The sequence below is a fragment of the Anastrepha ludens genome, chromosome X (genome assembly GCF_028408465.1).
Source record: "Anastrepha ludens isolate Willacy chromosome X, idAnaLude1.1, whole genome shotgun sequence".
Classification (NCBI taxonomy): domain Eukaryota; kingdom Metazoa; phylum Arthropoda; class Insecta; order Diptera; family Tephritidae; genus Anastrepha; species Anastrepha ludens.
In genome coordinates this window covers 71,772,286-71,798,068 of record NC_071503.1, presented here as the reverse complement: position 1 = coordinate 71,798,068, position 25,783 = coordinate 71,772,286, and the positions used below count along the sequence as shown (strand labels likewise).

General features: G+C 40.7%; 1 protein-coding gene across 3 annotated transcripts in view; it reads right to left on the bottom strand.

The window, feature by feature from the left end:
• The window catches only part of LOC128870504 (polyamine-transporting ATPase 13A3), a 74,915-nt gene that overhangs the window by 32,145 nt on the left and 16,987 nt on the right, over nucleotides 1-25,783 (bottom strand). The window lies entirely within an intron of this gene.

Genomic DNA, 25,783 nt, shown 5'->3' with positions numbered 1-25,783 from the left:
GGTGTATAATCAGTCAAAATTCATTATTTTCCTAATTGATGAAAAGCGGCAAAATAATATCACGCAACCCTTAAAAGTGGAAATATAGGCCACACGTTGCCCTTGAGAAAGGGGTTGAATTGTTTGCAACTACTCTCGCCAAAGCCTTCAAAAGATCCTGCCCCCCCAACACGTAATAGACGCAAGGTGAAGCCTCCTTGGTGGAACAAGGAATTAGGAACACAAAGGCGTAGGGTACATGAATTCTAAAGGTTACCCAAAGTTGCTGACAATGAGTTCTGTTGGAAGGAGTATAAGGATCTACTAAAAGTATACACGAAAGAGATACGTAAGGCCAAGAGAGAATCTTGCAAATACTTCTGTAGCAGTATGGAAGACACTAATGAACAGGTAAGTGTTATTGTTATTGTTATCCAAGAATCCGTCTATGCCAAGAACAATACGAAAAATTAACGGGGAGTGGGCTGACAGCTGTGAGGACTCTCTAGAAGACCTGGTCAGCACACATTTTCCAGGGTGCGCGGACACTACAGATCTCGAACCAAGAGGAGATATTGTGCACGAAATCCCGACGAACGTAATTACGAGTAACAAGATAGAATGGGCTATACAAATTTTCGACCTATATAAATCGCCAGGACTGGATGGAATCTTCCCGGCCATGCTCCAAAAGGTAAGCCATCTTGTGGTACCATGGTTAAGAACGATATTCAGGGGATGCTTGAGGTTCAGCTATGTTCCTGTATTGTGGAGAGAAGCGAGAGTAGTGTTTATTCCAAAAGCTGGAAAAAGCAACCCTCTCTACTCGAAGGAATACAGGCCCATTAGTATGACCTTATTTCTCCTGAAAAAGTTAGAGAAGATTCTAGACACATACATTAGAGATACAATTGCGCCAGACGTATTATCCAAGGCGCAGCACGCCTACACCAAAGCAGATATACTGAAACTGCCCTTCACTCACTTGAACTAAACATAGAAATGCGTTAGAATGTAAGGAGTACGCTCTTGCAGTATTTCTAGATATATCAGAGGACTTTAACAGCGTGACGAAAGATGCTGTTTTAAATAGCATGGAATCACTTAGTGTGCAACCCGCGGTTTTTCTATGGATAAGGCAGCTATTAGCTAGCAGAAAGATAAGAGCGGAATCGAACGATACGAGCGTCACCAAATATCCATGCAGAGGCACTCCGCAAGGTGGGGTACTATCGCCGCTATTATGGTTACTTGTAGTAAATGAACTGCTCAAGAAATTTGACGGAGGGGCTCCAAAACTAGTGGCATATGCAGATGACATAGATGTAGTAGTTACGAGAAAGTACCTGGACACCATCAGTAATGTGATGAATAGCACACTTAAAATGGTACACCAATGGACATCTTGCGCAGGGCTAGAGGTAAACGCCGGAAAAACGGACATGGTACTTTTTACCAGGAAGTACAAGGTCCCGACGTGGAACGTCCCGAAGCTAGGCAACAACGAACCACTTTTCAAAGATCATGCAAGGTACCTCGAAGTAATACTAGACAGTAAATTGCTGTGGAAGCGCAATGTTGAGGAAAGGGTGAAAAAGGCCAGTAACGCGTTGTATGCATGTAAAAGAATGCTGGGCGTTACTTGGGGTCTATCACCCTCTCTGATGCATTGGAGCTACACGGCGGTAATTAGACCGATATTTCTGTATGGGGCCTTAGTATGGTGGACTGCGACAAGAAAACTGACATACGGGTAAGGCTTTCTCAAGTGGGCCTCAAAATTACCAAAGTGAATATTTTGCGATGAAATTCAGCCGGGACTGAGTTCTATCATCCAGAAGCATTCTCAGAAAATTTTGTTGTAAAATTCTAAATAGTTTTTTTTTTATTAACTATCGAAGTTTTTTGCAGCGCTTGAATAATTATCACATTTCTCGTAAAGTAAGTATCCGATTACAACGATTTTTCAACTGCAGACTGATAAAGGATGATATTTTCCAAAAACGTTATTTTTGTTCCGAAACTTGATGTTTTGTTTTTGAAAATAATTTTTTTTAATAAACAATTAAAAATTTAACTAATTTCTGCGCCTCTGGGATGAAAATTTTTTAAGGATATTAACGTAATAAACATCTGTGCATTTATGTATGAAAAAAAATGCGTGCAATTCGAAAAGGATTAATTATAATTAATTTTTTTGTGCCAGAATGCGCGCTTCGACTTACGCGGACGCGCACGAACACACAAACGGCGACTCGCAGGCGGCTTGCGAAAAACCGTTTTTCGGACACATCTCAACGCGATATGCTTCCGTAAGATCAGTTTTGCCGACATTGTCATTAGTTGTGTCTAGTCTCCTTCCGACTGCTGTGGTGATGTGTTTCGGTGATAATAAAAACTGTGATATTATATAAATCGCGTACGTTAATGTGTACAAAACTAAGTATAGACTAATATAATGCCACATGCAAGTCGTTGTTGTAACCCTTTCGGAAAACAAAACCATAGTCGTTTTACACAAATCTAATCCGAATAAGTGACCAAAATGCGAAATTTAGTGTCGTGTTCAAAATTCTGTGCAATCAGAATACTGGAACACAACGCAGGCAACAATACATCCTTACGTTGTGCATTACAAAGAAAACTGCGTAGAACAGCATAAGAATTTTGTGATAATTTCTGAAGCATTGGAACATGACAGTTCCGCAGTCAATTTGTTCAATTCTAAATTGATTCAATATTTGATTAAACAGTTTGGTAAACGAAATGTGAAAAAAATCTGTTATTTTTCCGACGGGGCGGCCTCACAGTACAAAAACAAGTACAATTTTATAAATTTACTATTTCACAAAAAGGATTTTGGCATCGATGCCGAGTGGCACTTTTTTGCCTCTGCACATGGGAAAGGTGCCTGCGATGGTATTGGTGGTGCTATAAAGAGAGATGCGTACCATGCAAGCTTGCGAGATAAAATCCCGGTGAAAATTACGGGACCGAAACAGTTGTATGATTGGGCAAAAGTCAATTCTAAGAAAATTAGTTTTGATTACTGTAATAAACAAGAACATGAAAATCACTCTAGTAAGTTGAAGAAGCGCTATTCCAAAGCGCAAACTTTGAAAAATACGAGGCAGTTCCATTCTTTTATTCCAAAAGTTAAAAATTCCATCGAGTGCAAAATATTTTCAGCCCACGATCAATCTAAAATTATACCCATTATGTAAAAATAAACTACATGAAAAGTGTAAAAAGCGTGAATGATTTTCATTTTTTCTCGAAATAACAAATGAATATGCGATATCTGTATAACTTTCTATATATTTTCACTTTTTGTGTCCGTCCGTGAATTGTTGTTGTTTTTCAGCGAGAAATTTTAAGGGCATTTGCTGACTGAACTTACAATGTAGGTATAGATCTGATATGTAAACATAAACGTTAGTAATAAAGAAGTATATATGAAACCTTGCATGACAGCTTTTACATTCCTTTGAATACATTTGATTTAATTATCATTACGCATTTCCGCGACAGTCAAAGCGCAAATTCTGTTATACGTAAATTATTTATATGGCCAATCTTTAAAAACAAGTAAGCACCAGTAATGGAAAAGTCGGCAAATCTGATCTTACGGAAGCATATCGCGTTGAGACGTGTCCGAAAAACGGTTTTTCGCAAGCCGCCCGCGAGCCGCCGTTTGTGTGTTCGTGCACGTCGCGGGAGCGCCCGAGGCCGAATCTCCGCGCAAGTCGGAGCGCGCATTCTGGCACAAAAACATTAATTGTAATCAATCCTTTTCGAATTGCACGCATTTTTTTTCATACATAAATGCACAGATGTTTATTACGTTAATATCCTTAAAAAATTTTCATCCCAGAGGCGCAGAAATTAGTTAAATTTTTAATTGTTTATTAAAAAAAATTATTTTCAAAAACAAAACATCAAGTTTCGGAACAAAAATAACGTTTTTGGAAAATATCATCCTTTATCAGTCTGCAGTTGAAAAATCGTTGTAATCGGATACTTACTTTACGAGAAATGTGATAATTATTCAAGCGCTGCAAAAAACTTCGATAGTTAATAAAAAAAAAACTATTTAGAATTTTACAACAAAATTTTCTGAAAATGCTTCTGGATGATAGAACTCAGTCCCGGCTGAATTTCATCGCAAAATATTCACTTTGGTAATTTTGAGGCCCACTTGAGAAAGCCTTACCCATACTTAACGCCACTGGAAAGGATTCAACGAATCGCTTCTCTGTGCATAACAGGAGCGGAGAAAACCACTCCAACGGCGGCGCTGCAAATGATTCTCAGCATGCCACCTATTGACTTTATGGCGGTAAACCTGGCATCGAAATCCGCGAGGAGGTTGGTGGCTGTTGGAGTATTCACCTGCAGAGCGGAGCGGGTATTTACTGCGCAAAACTAGGGATAAGGCAGCCCATCAAGCTGCCAGACCACAGCAGTATTTGCCAAGCGGAAGTTTTTACTGTGGGGAAAGCCGCGGAGCTAGCCTACACTAGAACAAGAAAGAACTAAACAATTGATATATACGTGGATAGTCAAGCCGCAATAAAAGCAATAAGCTATTGTATTAAGTCCAAAATATGTTCGACGGAGCAGGGAGACCATAGAAAGGCCAGCCGCAAACAGTAGGCTGCATATCTAGGGTGCCTGGTCACCAAGGCATTATGGGGAAAGAAATAGTAGATGAGATAGCAAAAAGTGCTGTTAGACTGTCTTTTGAGCAAGAGAACGACATACCAAAGCCGCTAAATACAATATACAATGAAATGGACGACTGCATGATAAGGCGAGTGGAAGCTAGGTGGACTAATCTAACCACATGCAAAACAGCAAAAGTCATGTGTAGAACTAACGACAAAAAACTGACTCAATTCGTACTTACGCTCTCGCGAAAGGACTGCAGAACTATCATAGGTATGCTAACAGGTCATAATCTTTGGCTGCACATGCGTACAAGATAGGGATTGCTAACACGGGCAAATGCAGGAAATTGCAGAGAGGATGTTGAGGAAACTTTAAAACACCTTCTGTGCGTTTGTCCGGCGTTTAAAATGCCTATGAGCCCCATTGTTTGAGGGTTTGGAGGACGTCTCAAAGGCGGATCTCCCAGCGCTGCTTAGATTCGCTAAAAGCGCTGACATCCTACATGATATCTACTTTAGATATTCCTAGATGTCGGTCTACATCTGGTATCGCTAAGAACCAAAAGGTCTATGCGTGGCTTATTGCCAACCAGGCTAACCTAACGTAACCTAACCCTTAAAAGTACAACCAGTATATTTCAGCGAGTGTTAGAGAGTGATTTATTGGCAATAATGTTAGTAACTTATAGCGAATACCATTTAATATCTATACTATAAAGGTGAATGCCTCTATGTTGTCCGCGCATCACTACGAAACGACAACACCAAATGACGTAAAACTTTTTATACATTCATATTTTCACCCAATGAAGGTTATAGGCATGTTTTTATGATGGAACTCCCTTCACACAGCCTCCAGGCCGCGCCACCACTCTCATTCGTCACTAATAATCGAATATTTGCTTAAATTTAATCTAAAAAATCTTAGTTTTTCCTATTTCCCACTATTTATAGCACACTCCAGACTTCATAATCCGCATAAGCTGTTCAACTATGACCCAAATGCAAAGTTCAAAAACGGTTTGAGATAGAAAATAAATAAAAAACAATTTTGCTTGATATTTTTCTGATTGCTTGTTTTGATTTTATTCAACGAGGCATAGCAACGGATGCCGGGTATTGTAATATCATGGTTATTAATAAAAAATTATTTTCTATGAAATTATTGTTTGTATTTCTTTTAATTATATACATATCCTAAATCCCTCAAAACTACTCCTACGCGAGCGGGGCCGCGGGTTAAAGCTAGTATATTATATTAGTGAGAGAAGATGAGAGTGATAAATGTGTGAATGTCAAGTTTGTAACTTAAATAAAATGCATGCTTATAACGGTAATGAGATGAGCTCACTTAAACTTTGATTATGTTTTTATCCGGCGAGTGAATCGATTGAGTTAGGCTGGTCCAACAAATCGGCTCTCAGCAGTTTTGGTTACTTCAGCTGGTTACCAGCTTACGAAAAAACTGAGATTGTGTCCTAGTGATATACCTCCTCCCCAAATCCTTCTCCATCTGACTTTTCCAAAGCAGAGAGAGGCTTTCTCTTCCTCTGCTATCGCCCTCGTAACGTATCGAATGCATTCAGAGCCAGTGCGGTTGTTTCCATTCGAACGACATGATCTACTGAACAGAACCGTTGGATCTTTATTCGCTGTACTAACTCAATGTCGCCGTTAAGCTCACACAAGCTCATTGTTGCATCGTGGGCGATACACTTCTGCATTCGCTTCAAAAGGCTTCGAAAATAAATCATTTGGTGCCAGATGAGGGTTGTAAGGCGAATCACCCATTTATTCGCTCTTTTGCAACTCTCTTGTGTGAGCCAATACGTGAGAGCTCTCATTGTTTTGATGCAGGATGGAAAACAACTGATTGTGTACCTCAAAATTGACTGATTTAAATTTCTCTAGTAGTACAGTTGCGACATGACCAGATTTTCCGAAAAACAAGGTTATATACTTGAGGGTTTTTTGTGTGGGGTTAAGCTCGCTTAGAACCCTCGTACTCGCGATTGCTGTTTTATTTTCGACTCATATGCATAGATCCAAGATTTCTCTCCTCTTACCTAAGCTGAATTTCTTCAAATGGATTTTACGTTAACAATTGACACGCAGCATCAATTATTTCTGGCACAACAATCGGTTTTGGGCGACCGCACAAAATTTATCTTTCAATTATCGACAGCCAGGTTGGAACTAGCGTTTCACAGTAGCTAAGTGCGGTGCTTCAACGCTAAAAATCGAAGTAACTTGATCAATGCTCTCCTGTCTCGATAATCTCCGTCGGAAATCGTATAAATCATCGCACGAAGATTTTCACGAGTTAATACCAATTTTTGGACGAGATGCATTTTTCAACACGGGGAAGAAAAAACAAAAAAAGCCGTAAGAGAAAATGTAGTGAGGCGGCCCTGTTAAAAGGCAACCCACGTATGAGTCTTATTATTGATAGGAAGTCAACATTGACTTAATATTGAGAGAAGCACGAAGGCAATAGTTACTTTGCATGGTTCCATGGGTGGTTAGGATAAGCTTTTGACTCTCTGACACTATAAGAAATCCAATTTTGCTGTTCAGAGTCTGCGTTTGGTAGAACTCGCTGTAGAAGATGACTTTAGTTAAACAGCTGGAAAGAGACCAAAGGGATGCGCTCATGGGAGTAGGTGGAGCGCTTAATCTAGTTCTTAAAACAATGCTAAATGCAATACCCAAGGACATCGCAGGGCGAGTTTTCGCTTCCTGTGCCGTAATCAGGTTGCGAGGTACCATTTTGCCTTAAGTTTCGGGCACCTCAGTGTTTTCACTAAACTCGAGCTCATCCTCAAGGTAACTCACCAGTGCATACCCATTCTAGGTCAATACCGATGGTTCAAAGTGGGATAGTAAAGTTGGTGAAGGAGTCTTCAGCGAGGAGCTGTAAATCGAGCTTAAATCCAAGCCGCCGGACCACTTTAGCGGTATCAAAAAGGCCATTGAATAGTTGTTCACTAGTATAAAAACTTTCATGGAAATAAACATCGATTTCGAAAGCAAAACGGCGACCAGAGCAGTCGTTGATCGTCCGCTCGAAAATAATCACATTCAGTCCAAGCTCATATAGATTCCGAGTAGCAGAGTAATTGCAGGAAACTACTTGCAGGTTTCTATCCTGGGTAGGTTAGGTTAGGTTCAAGCGGTTTTCCATTGTAGGACACACTCAGGCTCATGGCACATTGTGATGCCGCGTGGGGAACTAGCCCCTATCCCTCGTGAAACCAATGTGTGCTCTTCAAAAATTTCGCAAGATCCTTAATTTCGACAGAGCCAAGGTATTCTAATTCATTGAAGAAATGTCCGCCCAAAACGGTGAGTCTACGTCTGGATAGAGCAGGACAGTGACACAGAAGGTGCAGGATCGTCTCTTCCTTTTCCTCGTCTAGACAACTGCAGTAGTCATGTGTTTACACACCCATTCTCTGGGCATGCCTACCGACTAGGCAGTGCCCCATAATAACTTAAATCAGTGTTTTAAAGACTATGTTTATCTCTTCTCAGTAGAAGTTCTGTGCGTTTAGCATTGAGATTCGGCCACATCTGTCGGGCTATTTTGCAAGTGGCTTCGTTACACCACCTTTCATTCGCTGCTCTTAGAATTTCCTCGCGGATACGTAGTCTACATGTTTGGTACCGATTTTCGCGAGTTCATCGGCTCTGCAGTTCCCCTCAATGTCGCAATGGCCGAGAACCCATTAGGTGAAATGACTCAGCCATCTCGTTAAGAGATGCGGGGCATTTCATGGCTACCTTGGAGGTTGTCGACTGTTTTGTGAGGTATTTTATGGCCGCGTGGCTACCAGTGACAATGTAGATATCATCTCCAGGTATCGTACCGAAAACTGAAGGAGATCCCCAGATGCTCGGAATATACACCTGACATCGAGCTTTGAGCCATCTGTGTATACATGGATGGACTCGCCCTGTCTTACCACGTCCCGTTTCCACTCTTCCTCGAGGGTACGAGGGTCACGCTCGTTTTAGTGGCAAGTATAGGCTGAACTGTATAGTCCACCTGTCTGAGAATCCCCAACGTGCCATCCAGAATTTTACCGTGGCCATAGTCTGTGTTTGACCACTTACTTAAAGTGCTCAGCTTTTTTGCATGGGCAATGAACTTTGCCTGCAGGTCTACCGGAAGGAAATTTATCTTATCCTGGGTAACTAGTGGTTTATTTCAACAATATCCAGAACTTAATTGAACCATTGTTATGCGGGTTCCCAAGGCATCTCTGACTGCGATGGGAGATTGGTCGCCGATTACGCCATTCTGGGAGCGAATGTAGCTAATGAGCTGAAGATAGTCCGTCGGATGCAACGATTAGGCTATATATTGCTCAACCTCGATCTTTAGATCAAGGAGGTGGTATGTGATAGGTGTCTTCTGCTTGCAGTGCCTTATACTTAGTCCTGTTAAAAAGGGTTTTCCAATAACAGGTATTATTACTGAATGGATTGCGCTATTGAGAGATGATTACCGATTTTTTATGGCCGGAATTGGATGGTATTGATTTGGATAACGTTTTTTTCAACAAGACGGCGCTACGTGCCACACAAGCAACGAAACCATTGATCTTTTACGGGAAAAGTTTTTGGACTGTGTTATCTCTCGAAGAGGTGATCACAATTGGCCACCGAGATCTTGTGATTTAACACCTTATGACTTTTTTCTTTGGATCCACGTGAAAGAGAAGGTCTACGCCAACAGCTCAAGGTCGATTCAAGACCTCAAAGATGGAATTCGTGAGCATATCGAGGACATAGGGCAATCACTTTGCAATTCGGTTAAGGAAAATTTCATAAAAAGGATATTGTCCTGCAAGCGTGGTCGCAGTGGTCATTTGCCTGATGTTATTATACTACAAACTAAAGTCCAATGGACCTCCTAGACAGCCAATCTTCTGCGGCAATTAACCCAGGAATATTAATTTTTAGCAACTGCTGGGTGTTTTTTGCCTAATTTATTTATTTTCCATTGAAGAGAGTACTGCACAACAGCTTCACTACGCCATCTAAGATATCATCCTGGTACACTTTTGCCTGGGTCTTAACCCCTTTTGCGAAGAAATTAAGACATTAACGCCTTTACAAGACACTCTCCACAACTCTATTACGGAGGCTGGATGATGGTCACGTTGAACCTGTCACATGATTTTACTACTGTGGCAACGCCATAGTGTCACATGATTTTGCTCCTGTGGCAAGGCCATAGTAAAAGATGATTCTGCGTAAGCATACTACAGCACCGCTTATCGAGTACCTGCCACTTCGTACGCAACGTTTCCGCCGAGCAGACGTGTTAGAATCATAAACGGACTTTATAGAAATATTTTTACTTGCTTATTATATTCATTTAAGAGATTTAAATAAAAAGATATCCTGACACCGTTCGTCAAAATAAAGTGTTTGATTTTGTGACAAACCCTCGGAAAAATTCTTTGCGTCTTTAGAAGTTTTAGCATAGGTTTGGTCGTTTTGCTTATTAAAAACTTATTCAACAGTGAAAATTTGCTCATCTGTGAAAGCAATGTTTTCATGACCGTTGACCGCGTGCCACCGAAGAAGCTGCTGGCATCTGTCTAGTTTCATTTTCTTCGAGCGTGTTGTCAAAAGGTGACCAGTTTTAGTTTTGACATGAGCCTGGTTGATACATTCATTTCCTTGGACATGATTTTCTGCTTTCTAAGGGGATTTTTTGCGAATTCTTTCTTGAACGGCTTTTATGGCCACTTCTTTTTCTGTTTGTCACTTCAGACATTTGGGGAAAACGATTGATCGTGCAGTAACAAACATTGTCAAAACATTAAATTGTTTCACCAACTGGTAAATCTTACTTGCACTTTTACCACACTAATGTAATGCAATCACTGCAATGGGATTTCCCTTAGTTCCCCACTCATTGTTAACAAGCGAAATTTGCTACGAAACTGAGTATAATTTATGCGTAGATCATATTGTACATATGACCAAAAGCAAAAATCACGGAACTTTTTTCTGCGAATTTGGTCTCGCCGTCTCTGTGCATTGTAAAAGTTGTCACAGAATTTATGGCAGGACTATGTATTATAATCCTTCATAAGGAGCTATGGAGCAGACTTGTGGCCTTCGGACAGTGTTCGGAGATGACTCAAGTTTTCCAGTAGCCCGGCGGCCAAATTGATAACACCAGCCGACCCTGCATGTTGCTACTAAAAACAGTGTGCCGTTTTCGTTTCCTTGTTCAAAATTGGAATTGTCACTTCCACCATAGGCATTTATATCTCCCATCAGAATGATAATGCCTCCTTTAGGAATATTGTGTAGTGCCCCAGAGATGGCAATATAGAAATCTATTTTCGTGTCATTATCAGCAGCTTCAGTAAGGGCATATGTCTGGACAATGGTGATGTTTCTGAAATCGTGCCATTATTTTTCTTTCGTTTACTGGATTCAAGCTTAAAAATGCATCAATAGCTTTTTTGCCTAGTAATAGAGAAAGTCCGTTTCTATGGATGTCATTTTCGTTTCTTCCGGAGTATATGAGCTTGACACCCGTCAAAGTACGGAGTTCGCCTTTCCCATTCCACCTGAGCTTACATAGTACTAATAGTTCGATATTAAGCCTGTGGAGCTCGTTTACTACTTGATGCAGACGACCGCATTGGTATAAGGTTCTTACATTCCTACAGGCGGTTACAGTCTCATGTTTAAATTTGAGGGGGTTAGGTTTATTTAGGTTTCGGATAACGTTTCTCCCTTTGGATTCAGCTGTAGTGTAGATATAATAATAACTATTATTATTATTCAAACATGAATTTGGCTCCATGGGGAGTTAATTTCCATTTGGCTTCGTTTCATGCTTTCTGATTTTAAGTTTCCAGGCAGGTTTTCCGCGAAGGTTTCAAGCTCAAGGCGGAAGCTTAGTGGGACCTATCAACCGTTGGGGTGACTAAGCGCACCAGTAGTAAACCTTTCGGAGGTTTGTGGACGCCGCCGTTGACCAAATTAACTAAGCTCTTCTGCCATTCCTATTGTAGGTACCACCCCACCGCGACCGCACGAACTCCCTGCTTGGCCCAATAACTTCAATATGTCAAGGTGGCCCAAATAGTTACACTTCATCAAGTTTAGCCCGAGAAGAAAAACCGCGGCTAACCGTGTTCAGGCCACTTTCGACAGATTCCGCGCTATTAAGACTATTCCTCACGTGGATTTTTTCTTGTTTTTTTGTAGGTTATCGAGTTAAAACATTTTATTTATTTCATCTTATTTTATTTATCATTTACTTTGACTGCACAACTATTTCAAGTTTATGTTATTATAATTTGTTTCTTATTTCATCTTATATATAAAATAAAGTCAACTTTTTGTGTGTGTTCGCTAACCGGCCGTGTCTTTGCACCGAATTAAACCAAACTTACACACATTGTTAAGTAGGTATTGAAGATGGTTTACGTATAGTTTGGATGCCTATTGGTGGATAGGGCTCGAGATATAGGTCAAAACGTGGACCCGGGTAACCTTCGGATGTGTATGTACAATATGGGTATCAAATGGAAGCTGTTGGTGAATGCTTTAGTACAGAGTATTTTTCATGCCGCTCCGTGACTAGGGTCTCGAGATAGAGACCAAAACGTGGACCCGCCGTGTCTTTGCACCGAATTAAACCAAACTTACACACTTTGTTAAGAAGGTATTGAAGACGGTTTCCGTATAGTTTGGATACCTATTGGTGGATAGGTTTCGAGATATAGGTCAAAACGTGGACCCGGGTAACCTTCGGATGTGTTGAAGCTGTTGATGAATGCTTTAGTAGAGAGTATTTTTCATGCCGCTCCGTGACTGGAGTCTCGAGATATAGGTCAAAACGTGGACCCGGGTAACCCTCGGATGTGTATGTACAATATGGGTATCAAATGGAAGCTATTGGTGAATGCATTAGTTCAGAGTATTTTTCATGCCGCTCCGTGACTAGGGTCTAGAGATAGAGACAAAAACGTGGAGCTTATAATGTGTTTGTACAATAGGGATATCAAATTAAAGCTGTTGGTGAATGCTTTAGTACAGAGTATTTTTCATGCCGCTCCGTGACTGGGGTCTCGAGATATAGGTCAAAACGTGGACTCGGGTAACCTTCGGATGTGTATGTACACTATGGGTATCAAATGGAAACTGTTGGTGAATGCTTTAGTTCAGAGTATTATTCATGGCGCTCCATGACTAGGGTCTCGAGATAGAGACAAAAACGTGGAGCTTATAATGTGTTTGTACAATAGGGATATCAAATTAAAGCTGTTGGTGAATGCTTTAGTACAGAGTATTTTTCATGCCGCTCCGTGACTGGGGTCTCGAGATATAGGTCAAAACGTAGACCCGGGTAACCTTCGGATGTGTATGTACAATATGGGTATCAAATGGAAACTGTTGGTGAATGCATTAGTTCAGAGTATTTTTCATGCCGCTCCGTGACTAGGGTCTAGAGATAGAGACAAAAACGTGGAGCTTATAATGTGTTTGTACAATAGGGATATCAAATTAAAGCTGTTGGTGAATGCTTTAGTACAGAGTATTTTTCATGCCGCTCCGTGACTGGGGTCTCGAGATATAGGTCAAAACGTGGACCCGGGTAACCTTTGGTTGCGTATGTACAATATGGGTATCAAATGGAAGCTGTTGGTGAATGCTTTAGTTCAGAGTATTTTTCACACCGCTCCGTCACTAGGGTCTCGAGATAGAGACCAAAACGTGGACTCTAGAATGTGTTTGTACAATATGGATATCAAATGGAAGCTGCTGGTGAATGCTTTAGTACAGAGTATTTTTCATGCCGCTCCGTGACTGGGGTCTCGAGATAGAGGTCAAAACGTGGACCCGGGTAAGCTTTGGTCGTGTGATGTACAATATGGGTATCAAATGATAGCTGTTGATAAGTGCTTTAATACGGGGTAACTTGACTGATTTTCAATTTATATTTTATATTTATTCAAAAACAAATAGAAAAACAAAAACTATTGTTTATGCCAAAGCGCTTGAATAAAGAATAAAGAAATAAATAATATGAAAACCATATATTTTCTGTTCTAAACCATATCTATTCTATTTTAGTGTGCCCGGCGAAGCGGGCCGGGTTTGCTAGTAAGTTTATATGATACCCAGTGCAAGAAACACCAAAATAACAATACAAGTTTTTTTCTAATAGCGGTCGCCCCTCGGCAGGCAATGGCCGAGTGAATTTCTGCCATGCAAAAAACCAGCTTAAGCCCTTTTTGGGTGTTTGGCCGAGCTCCTCCTCCTATTAGTGGCGTACGTCTTGATGTTGTTCTACAAATGAAGGATCCTATAGTAGCCAACTCCGAACGGCAGATATTTTTTATGAGGAGCTTTTTCATGGCAGAAATTCACTCAGAGGTTTTCCATTGCCTGCCGAGGGCAACCGCTATTAGAAAAAACTTTTTTTTTCATTTGGTGTTTCACGGAGGTCCGAACCTACGTTCTTCGAATTCCGAATGGTAGTCATGCACCAACCTATTAGGCTGCAGTGGCCGCATTCGGCTACGGATACTTTATACATATACATTTTACAACTGTTATACAAATTAAGTTAGTCCCGTTAAATCATTAAACAGATTATACTTATAAGATAAATAACGTGTCTTAGATTTTCTTTTGGTGACCATAACGCAAACCACTTCAAATTTCATAAGGCATTGATAGTTTTAAAAATACTATTTTGAGGTATTTTATTACAATTGTTCATTGTTGTTCTTCCCATTTTTTACCTAAATAATAATCAAAAAATAGTCAAATGACTTTTTTACTGTTTTTAGTGTACTAAATAACAATTATATACTTTTTAACATAAAAGAAGTAATCTCGTATTCAAGAGTTAAGTAATGTAAACAGGACCAAAAGGCAACCTTTTTATAAGGAACAGATTTTGAAGCCCCAAATATTTTCGAGCTCGGTGTTATGGATAGATGAGTCGATATTTGAATGGAGTCCGCCATACGAAATCGTGATATATAAGTGTACTATACCCGCTGTTAAGTGGGGTTATGAAATTGGATACGATACCACACCGATTCCTTTGCTATTCGATATCGGTATTTTTACTCGACACTTTTGAGGCGATATTTTTTGGTATCGAGTGCTTCAACCCCAGTTTCGTATCGAAATTATGCAGAAAATGTATAAAAAAGAGTGTGCATATGGCAATATGTTTGCAGGCAGAAGTGAAATAGTCAAACAGCCCAATGACACGCTAAGCACTAAATATTTTCTTATTGTTTACGCCCTTTCATATTATACAGTTTATTTACCAGTTTTACGGCCATTCCCAATTACCCAGAAGAACCGTCATATTTAGAGCTTTATCTTATTATGACATGGCATATTTAAAGCAATTTTAACTTAAAACTTATTAATGTATGTTACATTAAAGAGCTTTTAGAAATCAATAGCCCAGTGTAGAACTATACAACTAATAAACCGAATGGTTAACGGCAAAATTTGTATCAGCCTTGGTCAGCAGTTCATACGCCCACTTTCGTACAGGGTTTTATTCAGAAGATTTGCTCTCACTAACACTCATATTTTCGAACTTGCAAACCGTTTGTGATATTGTTATAATCGAAGGGAATATTAGAGTTCCAGAGTGATCTTAAAAAGGAATATAAGTTTTCAAATAACTCTCCCCATGCATAGACCTGCATTAAAGTGTTATGTACTTGTTAATGTCCTACATATTTATTCAGTCGCGCTTTACGCTTTGATTTCATTTTCTATAATATCATTCGATTATTTCCACCAATCACAAACGCTGCTGAAAAAACAGCAAAATGCAACCGGGCCCTCCGGATAGGAGCTCCAATAGAATTTATCTTCTAAGGAAACACAACAGTAGCCTAGATTATTCCAATTCCTTTCCCAACCTAATCATTCCAAATACCTCAGCAAGCAGATCCAGTTAGGGTGCTACCGCAGGTTTCACCGTTTCACACATCTGCTTGAGCCAGAGTCGCCTCCTAGGCACGCCAGGAGACACCTAATAAATTACGCCGACGAGATCCAGGACAAAACTAACAGACATTTACTGGACCGGACAGTGTTTAGACAGACAATAAATGGCATTCATCGAGAGACCATTACCACCTTCTTAAGCTCACGACCAATGTCGACCGAGTAAGGGCGGAATAACTCTAACATTCTGGCGCAGAGTAAAGGAGGGTTAATAAAATAGTGATGCGAGTATATACCCTATCCTATTTAAATGACAACCTCACCCACTGTCTCCTTGACTTGGATCCCTCTGTTCCCGCTAACGAGGCAATGTCGACCGAGTAAGGGCGGAATAACTCTAACATTCTGGCGCAGAGTAAATGCAGTTGCCACGCGGATAAAACTATCTGCAACAAACTTGCCAATAGGCACGTGGACTTAGGGCTGACAACCCCATTCTACGTAAAACGACTAAAAGTCATGATACCTTCACATAAGCCTCGGAAGAATTACAACCCTATCAGTAGAAGACCAACGCAACGTTTAAATGACAACGAGATGAAATTCGGCTCATGGAATGTTAGCACAATGTTACAATCTGGAAAGATGGCGGAAGTAGTGGATGAAATAATGCGTTACCGCCTTGATGTGGCAGCTTTGCAAGAAATTCGATGGAAAGACTTCAGGAGAACTAAAAAAACCAGATTACTATTTGTTCTACAGTGGAAGTGAAAATACTGGAGCAAATGGAGTTGGTTTTTACGTCAGTAAAAAAATCAGAAAAAGCCTAATTTTTTTCAGCCTGTGACAGTAGCCTATCTGTATTCTTAAACTCAAAGGCAAATTTCAGAGTGTAACAATACTCTCAATCTACGCTCCAACAGAAAATGCAAAAAGTGAAGAAAAATATGCTTTCTACGACTTGCTTTCAAAAGATTGCAACAAAATTGCTGTGTTCAGTATTTTGCTATTATTAAGCGATTTCAATGCCAAAATTGGCAAGGAAGATTTTGTCAAAGAAGTTTCTGGAATGGACTCCTTGCACAACCTTACCGGTGAAAATGGGCAATATTTAATAAACTACGCAAACGAAAATAACTTATGGATCAGCAGTACTTCCTTCCAACATAAGCGCACTCACAAACAAACATGGAAAATCCCTGGCAGCAAAAAAGCAACCCGAATTGATCACGTGTTGATAGACAACAGGCATGCCACCTCAGTACTTGACGTACGCTCTCTGGGTGGAGCTTGCTGTGATTCTGATCACGATTTAATCAAAATCAAGATAAGACAACGTATAGCTCAAGTTGCAGCTAAATCTATTTTCAAGAAACAAAAATATGACATACCTAAACTTATGTCAAATAAAAAGTTAAGAGCAACTTTCAAGATGAGCTGAATGCGCAGTTTGCCGAACTTAATTCGAAAGATACTTTAGAAGAATGGAGTTATGTAGCAAAGAAGATAACCAGTACTGCCAAAGAAATTCTTGGCTACCTGCCGAAGCAGACAAAAGAAGATTGGTTTGATGAGGAGTGCAGAACGCTTATAAATACAAAAAATGAAAGTTGGCGCAATTATATAGCATGCGGCACGCGCAGAGCACTTGCTGAATATGCAATAAAAAGAAAAAATGCTAGAAAAGTTATATATAAAAAGAAAAGGGAATGTCTTAAAGACAAAATCAAGGAATAGAGCACAATTCAAAGTGTAACATAGTGCGTTTTTATCGGAATATTAAAGATCAAACTGCAGCATTTCAACCCAGAATAAACATGGAAAATATAAAGCGGGAAAATATTACAAACAGATCAAGAGATTTTAGAGAAATGGCGTAAGCATTTTAACGACCTTTTAAATAAGAAACACCCGGACGTGAATTCACCTTGGGAACATATAGGTACGGCTGAAAACAGTTTTCTGCCACCAACATTTGACGAAGTCGTTGTGGCTTTAAGAAACTCCAAAACCGTAAAGCAAGCGGTGAAGACTCTATAGTGGCTGAGCTCTTAAAAGAAGGAGGTGAACAACTGCATAAATATTTGTACCACTTAGACGTATGGGAAAGAGAATCTATACCCTCTGATTGGCTGGGATGCATAATCTTCCGAGTGTACAAAAAAGGAGACAAGAGAGTATGTGAAAATTTTCGTGGTATTTCACTCCTTAACTCTGCTTATAAGCTTTTTACTAATGTCCTCTATCATCGTATCAATGGACCAATTTTGAAGACTATCAGTGTGTATTCCGCAAGGGAAAATCCACAATCGACCAGTGCTTTGCCCTCAGTCAAATCTTTGAAAAGGAGAGTTAAAATTTTTTACGTACTGCTTAGCCTAGGAATTCCAGCAAAACTTATAAGGCTAATCATCGTTACGCTCACGGATACAAAAGCAAAAGTAATCATCCAATCATCATGCTCACAGAGTCCTTCGCAATTGAATCTGGTGTCAAACAAGGTGATGCACTATCCTCTGCCATATTCAATTTGATGGTGCGTTTTGTTATAAAAGAAGTCAACAAAGCTGGTACATTACTAAGTAAAACAACGCAAATATGTGCCTATGCAGACGGGGAACACGAACGACTTAAATGAAACCTTTTTAAAAATTGACAAAATTGCCAACGATATTGGCCTCTTTATTTATTACGAGTGTAAAACAAAATACATGCTGAAATCAAGACGGCACACAAATGCACAGAACATTCATGTAGGTGCATATACTTTTGAAGCGGGGCAACAATTTAAATATCTAGGTGTTATGTTCACTTGTAGCGGTAACTCAACACCCGCAATCAGAGATCGCGTCCACGCCGCCAATAGAGCGTACTATTCACACCTTAGTTTGTTCAGGTCTCGTCTTTTATCTAGATCTACGAAGCTGACCATGTATAAAATTCTTATACGACCAATTTTGACATAAGTTCGCGAGGTGCGGACTATGGAAATTAATGACAGTGCGCTTATTGCTAACTTCGAAAGGAAAATTATAAAGAAAGTGTTCGGACCCATTAAAAATGAAGATGGCAGCTACAGAATTAGGTACAACTCGGAATTGAACGAACTTTTCCAAGACGAAGACCACTCCAACGGCGGCGCTGGAAATGATACTCAGCATGCCACCTATTGTCCTCATGGCGGAAAACCTGGCAGCGAAATCCGCGAGGAGGCTAATGGCTGTGGGGGTATTCACCTGCAGAACCTTCGGTCACAGCTCAATAGGAAAGTGGAGCTCAGGTGGCACGGACTACATGACTCCGTACTTTAATTGGGAGAGAAGGTTTCGCACTACAATTGAAGAGGAGGGATGGCAAAAAGGCATGAAGCCTGGCCATAGAACTTTTCACATCTATACAGACGGCTCGAAACCTCCAGACGGCGTGGGGGCGGGTATTTACTGCTCAAAACTAGGAATAAGGCAACCTATCAAGCTGCCAGACCACAGCAGTATTTTCCAGGCGGAAGATTTTGCTGTGGGGAAGGCCGCGGAGCTAGCCTACACTAGAACAAGAAAGAACTCAACAATTAATATATACGTGGATAGTCAAGCAGCAATAAGAGAAATAAGCTCATATTGTATTAAGTCCAAAAATGTTCGACGGAGCAGGGAGGCCATAGAAAGGCTAGCCAACAATAGGCTGCATATCTACTGGGTACCTGGTCACAAAGGCATTATGGGGAACGAAATAGTAGATGAGATAGCAAAAAGTGCTGTGAGACTACCATTTGAACAAGAGAGCGACATATCAAAACCGCTAAACACAATATACAACGAAAGGGACGACCACATGAAAAGGCAAGTGGAAGCTAGGTGGACTAACCTGACCACATGCAAAACAGCAAAAGTCATGTGTAGAACTAACGACAAAAAACTGACTCAATTCGTACTTACGCTCTCGCGAAAGGAATGCAGAGCTATCATAGGTATGCTAACAGGCCACAATCTATTGGCTGCATATGCGTACAAGATAGGGATTGCTAACACGGACAAATGCAGAAAATTCACAGAGGATGTTGAGGAGACTTTAGAACACCTTCTGTGCGCTTGTCCGGCATTATAAAAAACGCGACTAAAATGCCTGGGAGCCCCACTGTTTGAGGGTCTGGAAGACGTCTCAAAAGCGGAGCTCCCAGCCCTACTTAGATTCGCCAAAAGCGCTGACATCCTACATGATGTCTACTTCAGGTATTCATAGAGGTCGGTCTCCATCTGGTATCGCTAGGGACCAAAAGGTCTATGCGCGGCTTATTGCCAACCAGGCTAACCTAACCTAACCTATCCAAGACGAGACAGCTGTGCGTTTTGTAAAGGCGCAGCGTATGCGATGGCTAGGTCACGTGCTCCGTATGCCTGCTGAATCCGCTGTAAGGAAAGCCATGACTGGAAAGATAATTGGTGCGAAGGCAAAGGGAAGACCGAGAGACCGATGGATCGACGCAGTAGGAAGCGATCTCACAGCAATGGGAATTCGCAACTACGAAAGAAAAGCAAGCGATAGAACACTTTGGAGGAGTTTTGTGAACGAAGCTTTGACGCACCCCGCGTTGTACTGCTGTGAATGATGATGAAGGTCACGACCACTGAATGCAAACCACCACCTACAGCAGATGAAGAGCTCCAGCTTCCCCGTGAGACCGCGTATCATTGGCTCAATTACGTTCATGATATAGTAGAAGGTTAAACTCCTACCTATCCAGAATTAACTCCGACATACCAAACATATGTCCGGCATGTGACTAAACATATGTCCCCGCACGACACTAACCACCTTTTCACATGCTCCTTAAAACCTACTCAGCATGCTTCCTGGGCCTACCTTTAGATGAGCTAGACGAAGACGATCGGTGATATACGATACACTGACAGGGCTTGTGTTACTGCTACAACAACAATAACAACATCTATTAACAACACCAACGATAGCCACACAGAAAATGCTAATCCAATAAACTTCACCAAATCACCTTTTTTCATTATCACTAACAATCTTATTTGAAATGACAATTATTATACCTCGGCAACAGAAACCAACCATATGCACGACAAAGCAAATTAGCTTATCTTCGTAAGTGTGAAATTACGTTGTTCTTGATGGAAACAAACAAACCCAGTTTTCTTTGTTAGGCCTTTCAGCACATGTGGTATGCATCGAAATCAAACTTAACATCAAATTCACAGTTATATCCATTTACATACTGCTTGACCAAACATTTGCCACACACGACGCTGATGACATATTTCAAAACACGCACAACTTAATCACAATGACGGGTGATATCAACAGTTGGAACACCATATGGAGCTCACATATAAACAACGGCAGAGGACTAACCTTTAAGGCCGCAATAGCACACTATTCACTCAAGCTAACAGAGATGCCGCTTTGATCAACAAATCTGTTCGGGTCGCAGCAAATAAGCACATTCCACAAAACAACCCCTACAATAAAAGATCGACATATGGGTGGAGTCCCGAATTCTTCACTCTTCGATTGGAAAAGGTAAAATACTGGGAAGTCTACCAAAGGCATCCTACAAAAAATAATCTGATCCGTTACAAAATGTCCAACGCCAAATTCCGAAAAGAAGCAAAATCAGCAAAGAGCCCAGTGCTTACAAAATTTTAAAATTCAGACTGGACAAAACTTAAAACACTTGACCTTAACAATCATATACTCAACACCGTAATTATCACATCCACATAGAAGACAGCCATCATCGTTCCCATACTCAAGCCATCTAAAGATCCAACAAAAACTTCAAGCTACCTACCAATTTCTTTATTACCACGTCTCTCCAAACCTCTATAGAAAATCATTGCTAAAAGCTATCTTGGTTTTTAGAAACCAGAAAACTCAAAGCACTAAATTAATTTGCTTACAAAGCCAAGAGCGACTGCACCGACGCGCAAGTGAATATTGATTCTATTTCTTCCAAAGGCCTCAAACTTAAGGCATCAAGTTTCCATACTTTCAATTGATTTTAAAAGGCATTCGATCGCATCGGTGCGCACATCATCAGCGAAACACTTCAATCATGGGAAGTCGGCCGTAAAATTTTAAAATTCATCCATATCTTTTTAAACAACCGCCGTTTCAGAGTTAGGGTCAACAACTCATGCTCGGATACCCAACAATTGCACAACGGAGTTCCACAACCGCTTTAGCGACATCTTACAATCACACAAACTTTTAGATCATTATACGTATACACGCGGACGATATATATAATGACGTATATATAATGACCAAAGGAAACATCAACGATAAAAACACACTTCGTAAGCGTATATGGGCAAACATAACTGGTGCAAACATGAATTTTTCAAAATCACCGATTTTGCATATCTGCTGGAAGCACCACTGCACCGGACCTCGCAATAAACTCTAGTTGAATCATACACGCAGACAAAATAAAAATTCCCAGCATAGTTTTCAGTAAAAATTTCAAAAGGAAAAACTACGTTATATACCTGAAAAAATCTATAATGCCTAGAATAATCTTAATCCGGTACTTAGCAGTAAGATAAAGACACTTGAGCTGAGCAAAATAGACTATGGTCTATTTCTATACGGGAATAATCCAGAAACTAGTTTAAATAGCATTAAACGTTCATACCAACGAGCCATAAAGAGCAGAATACTTTGTCCTGCCATAAGTTCTGTTACAAATTAAGTCCGTTATAGATATGAACTTATAATACTTTTTTTAATGAAGTTAGTTTCATTTAATCACGCAAATATTTAAAAAAAATTTTTACATTTTCATTCGAAATGTCCTCATTTCCTTTTACACAAGCCGTCAAACGATTACGCCATTCAGCTATTGCAGCACGCACGGTTTCCATAGATGCTGACGTCGCTGATCGAACCAAAAATTATTTGAGACTCTACAAATTTCTGCTAGGTCTTCGACAGGCCAAGTACTCCAATTTTGACCACAAACTGTAGTCCAATGGGTTCAGATGGCTATGAACTTAGGAATATAGCTTTTTAGCGACTGCTGGATGGTTTTCGGCATCATTGAAAAAAATTACTCACAAAGTGCTTCAACACCCCTTCTTTTTCGCAGAAATGAAGAAATGTAACGCCTTTACAAAACACTCCCCTCCACTTCATTGTGGAGGCCCCGGATGGTGGCCATGCTAAAGCCTTGGAACAAAAATTGTTGCGGCTTTAGAAGTTTAGCATAGATTTTGTCGTTTTGCTTATTAAAAACTTCTTCGACTGTGAAAACTTTCTTTTCTTTTGTATTTATATATCGTATATATATAAATCATATATACCATATATATACACGCCATAAAAAACATAAAGACCAGACACTCTTCTCTTTCTTAATTGGCACGATAACCGCTTACGCGATTTTGGCCGAGTTTAATAAAGCGCGCCAGTCGTTTCTTTCTCGTGCTAACCGGCGCCAGTTGGACACACCAAGTGAAGCCAAGTCCTTCTCCACCTAATCACTCCAACGCAGAGAAGGCCTTTCTCTTCCTCTACTACCACCATCTCGTACCGCATCGAATACTTTCAGAGCCGGAGCGTATGTATCCATTCGGACGACATGACCCAGCCAACGTAGCCGGTGGATCTTTATTCGCTGCGCTATGTCTATGTCGTCGTAAAGCTCATACAGCTCATCGTTCCATCGCCTGCGATATTCGCCGTTGCCGAAGTGCAAGTGCCCAAAAATCTTACGCAGAATCTTTATTCGCCACGCTTTGTCAATGTCGACGTAAAGCTCATACAGCTCATCGTTCCTTCGCCTGCGATATTCGCAAAGGTCCAAAAATCTTACGCAGAATCTATCTCTCAAACACTCCAAGAGTCGCTTCATAGGATGTTGTCATCGTCCACGCTTCTGCCTCATACGTTAGGACGGGCATGATGAGAGTCTTGTAGAGTGTTAGTTTTGTTCGTCGAGAGAGGACTTTACAATCAATTGCCTACTTAGTCCAAAGTAGTACCTGTTGGCAAGAGAGATTCTACGTTGGATTTCAAGGCTGACATTGTTCTCGGTGTTAATGCTGGTTCCTAAGCATACGAAGTCCTTTACAACCTCGAAATTATAACTGTCAACAGTGACGAGGGTGCCGATACGCGAGAGGTACTTCGTTCTGTCCTCGCTCACCACCAGACCCATTCGCCTTTCCTCTTTATCCAGTTTGGAGAAGGCAGAACTAACAGCGCGGTTGTTAAGGCCGATGATGTCGATATCACCGGAGTACGCCAGCAATTGTACGCTCTTGTAAATTCTGACGCCGCTGCTGGTGTTGAGCAACGTCATCTTGCATAGCCGTATTAGTTTTGCGGAGATATCAAATTCAGACATCGCGACATACAGGAAACTCCTTTTCGTACTGTCGAATGCAGCTTTGAAGTCGACGAAAAGATGGTGTGTGTCGATTCTCCTTTCATGGATCTTTTCCAAGATTTAGCGTATTGGGAATATTTGGTCGATGGTAGACTTTCCAGGTCTAAAGCCACACTGATTAGATACCATCAGTTGGTTGACGGTGGGCTTCAGCCTTTCACACAATACGCTCGCTAGAAACTTATAGGTGATATTAAGAAGACTAATCCCGCGGTAATTGGCACAGACTGCAAGGATCGCCTTTCTTATGGATTGGGCAGAGCACACTTAAATTCCAATCGGCAGGCATGCTTTCATACGACCATATTTTGCATAGAAACTGATGCATGCACCTTACCAGCTCCTCGCCGCCATGTTTGAATAGCTCAGCCGGCAGTCCGTCGGCTCCCGCGGCTTTGTTGTTCTTTAGACGCGTTATCGCTATTTTCAGTTCTTCATGGTCGGGTAACGGAACGACAATTCCGTCGTCAACGATTAGGGTATCGGGATCTTCACATTCTCTGTGACATGCGCAGCTGTCATTATTTAATAGGTTCGAGAAGTGTTCCCTCCATAATTTAAGAATGCTCTGGATGTCAGTCACCAGATCGCCGTCTTTGTTCTTACAGGAAAACGCCCCGGTCTTAAAACCTTCTGTAAGCCGCCGAACTTTCTGGTAGAATTTTCGGGCGTTGTTTCTATTGGTCAGCATCTCAAGCTCCTCACACTCACATATTTCGGCTTCTCGTTTCTTCTGTAGGATCTCTTTCTTTCTTAGCTCTCTGCTCGCGTTGCGCCCGTTCGCAGCGTGCCTCTATAGGCAGCATCGTTTCTTTCGGCGTCAGCATGACATTCCTCGTCGTACCAACTGTTTTTTCGGGCTCGCCGGAATCCGATTTCTTCTTCGGCGGCGGTACGTAGAGAACGAGAAATGTTGCTCCAGCAACTAAGACATCATAAACATCATACGGGATATGCTCTACCAGTCCCAACACACCAAACTCTTTGGGTTACCCAGACACGTAGGAATTACTGATAGCAGATGCTGCAACAAAGTCTACAAGTAATGCACCAAATTTAAAAAGCCTTATGATGGAAAAAACTGATCTCTTACGAGCTAGTATTCTACAGTACCAGGTACAACAAAAACACTCAACATTACCACTACACAATCTTTACTACAAATATGCCATATACCCAATTACAATTGGAAAAGAAAAAAATATTGTTTTCTTGCGCCTTCGCCTTGGCAACACAGACGTAACCCATACCCACCTGATAAGCAATCAGCTAACAGGCAATTGTCAACATTGCACCACACATCTCACGGTCAAACATCTCCTCGAATGCCCGGTACTTTACATAATTAGATCATCTTTCTTAAACAACCACAACCCAAGCAACCTACTTAAAACTACCACCACTCAAAACATCAAAACCATTTATAATTACATTCAAGCCATCAACGTTAATATATAATCTCCTATTTTTACATTATCGACACAGCCAATAGCCCTGGCAGTTTGCGCTGTAACTTAGCTATTAAATTTTATAATTTATTATAAATTGAATTCAATAAAGAACTAAATAAAAATTGATATATCAATGTGTTAAAATGGGCACAGCAAAGTCCAGTTTTGCCTCCCATCGAAAAACATTGGGCCATCTATGGATATAAATTAAGACATTTCATCTTTAGTAATTGGATGAGCGTCAAACAAACTTCATTCTTCTGAAGATCATGCCACAACGATTGGGTAAATTGTAA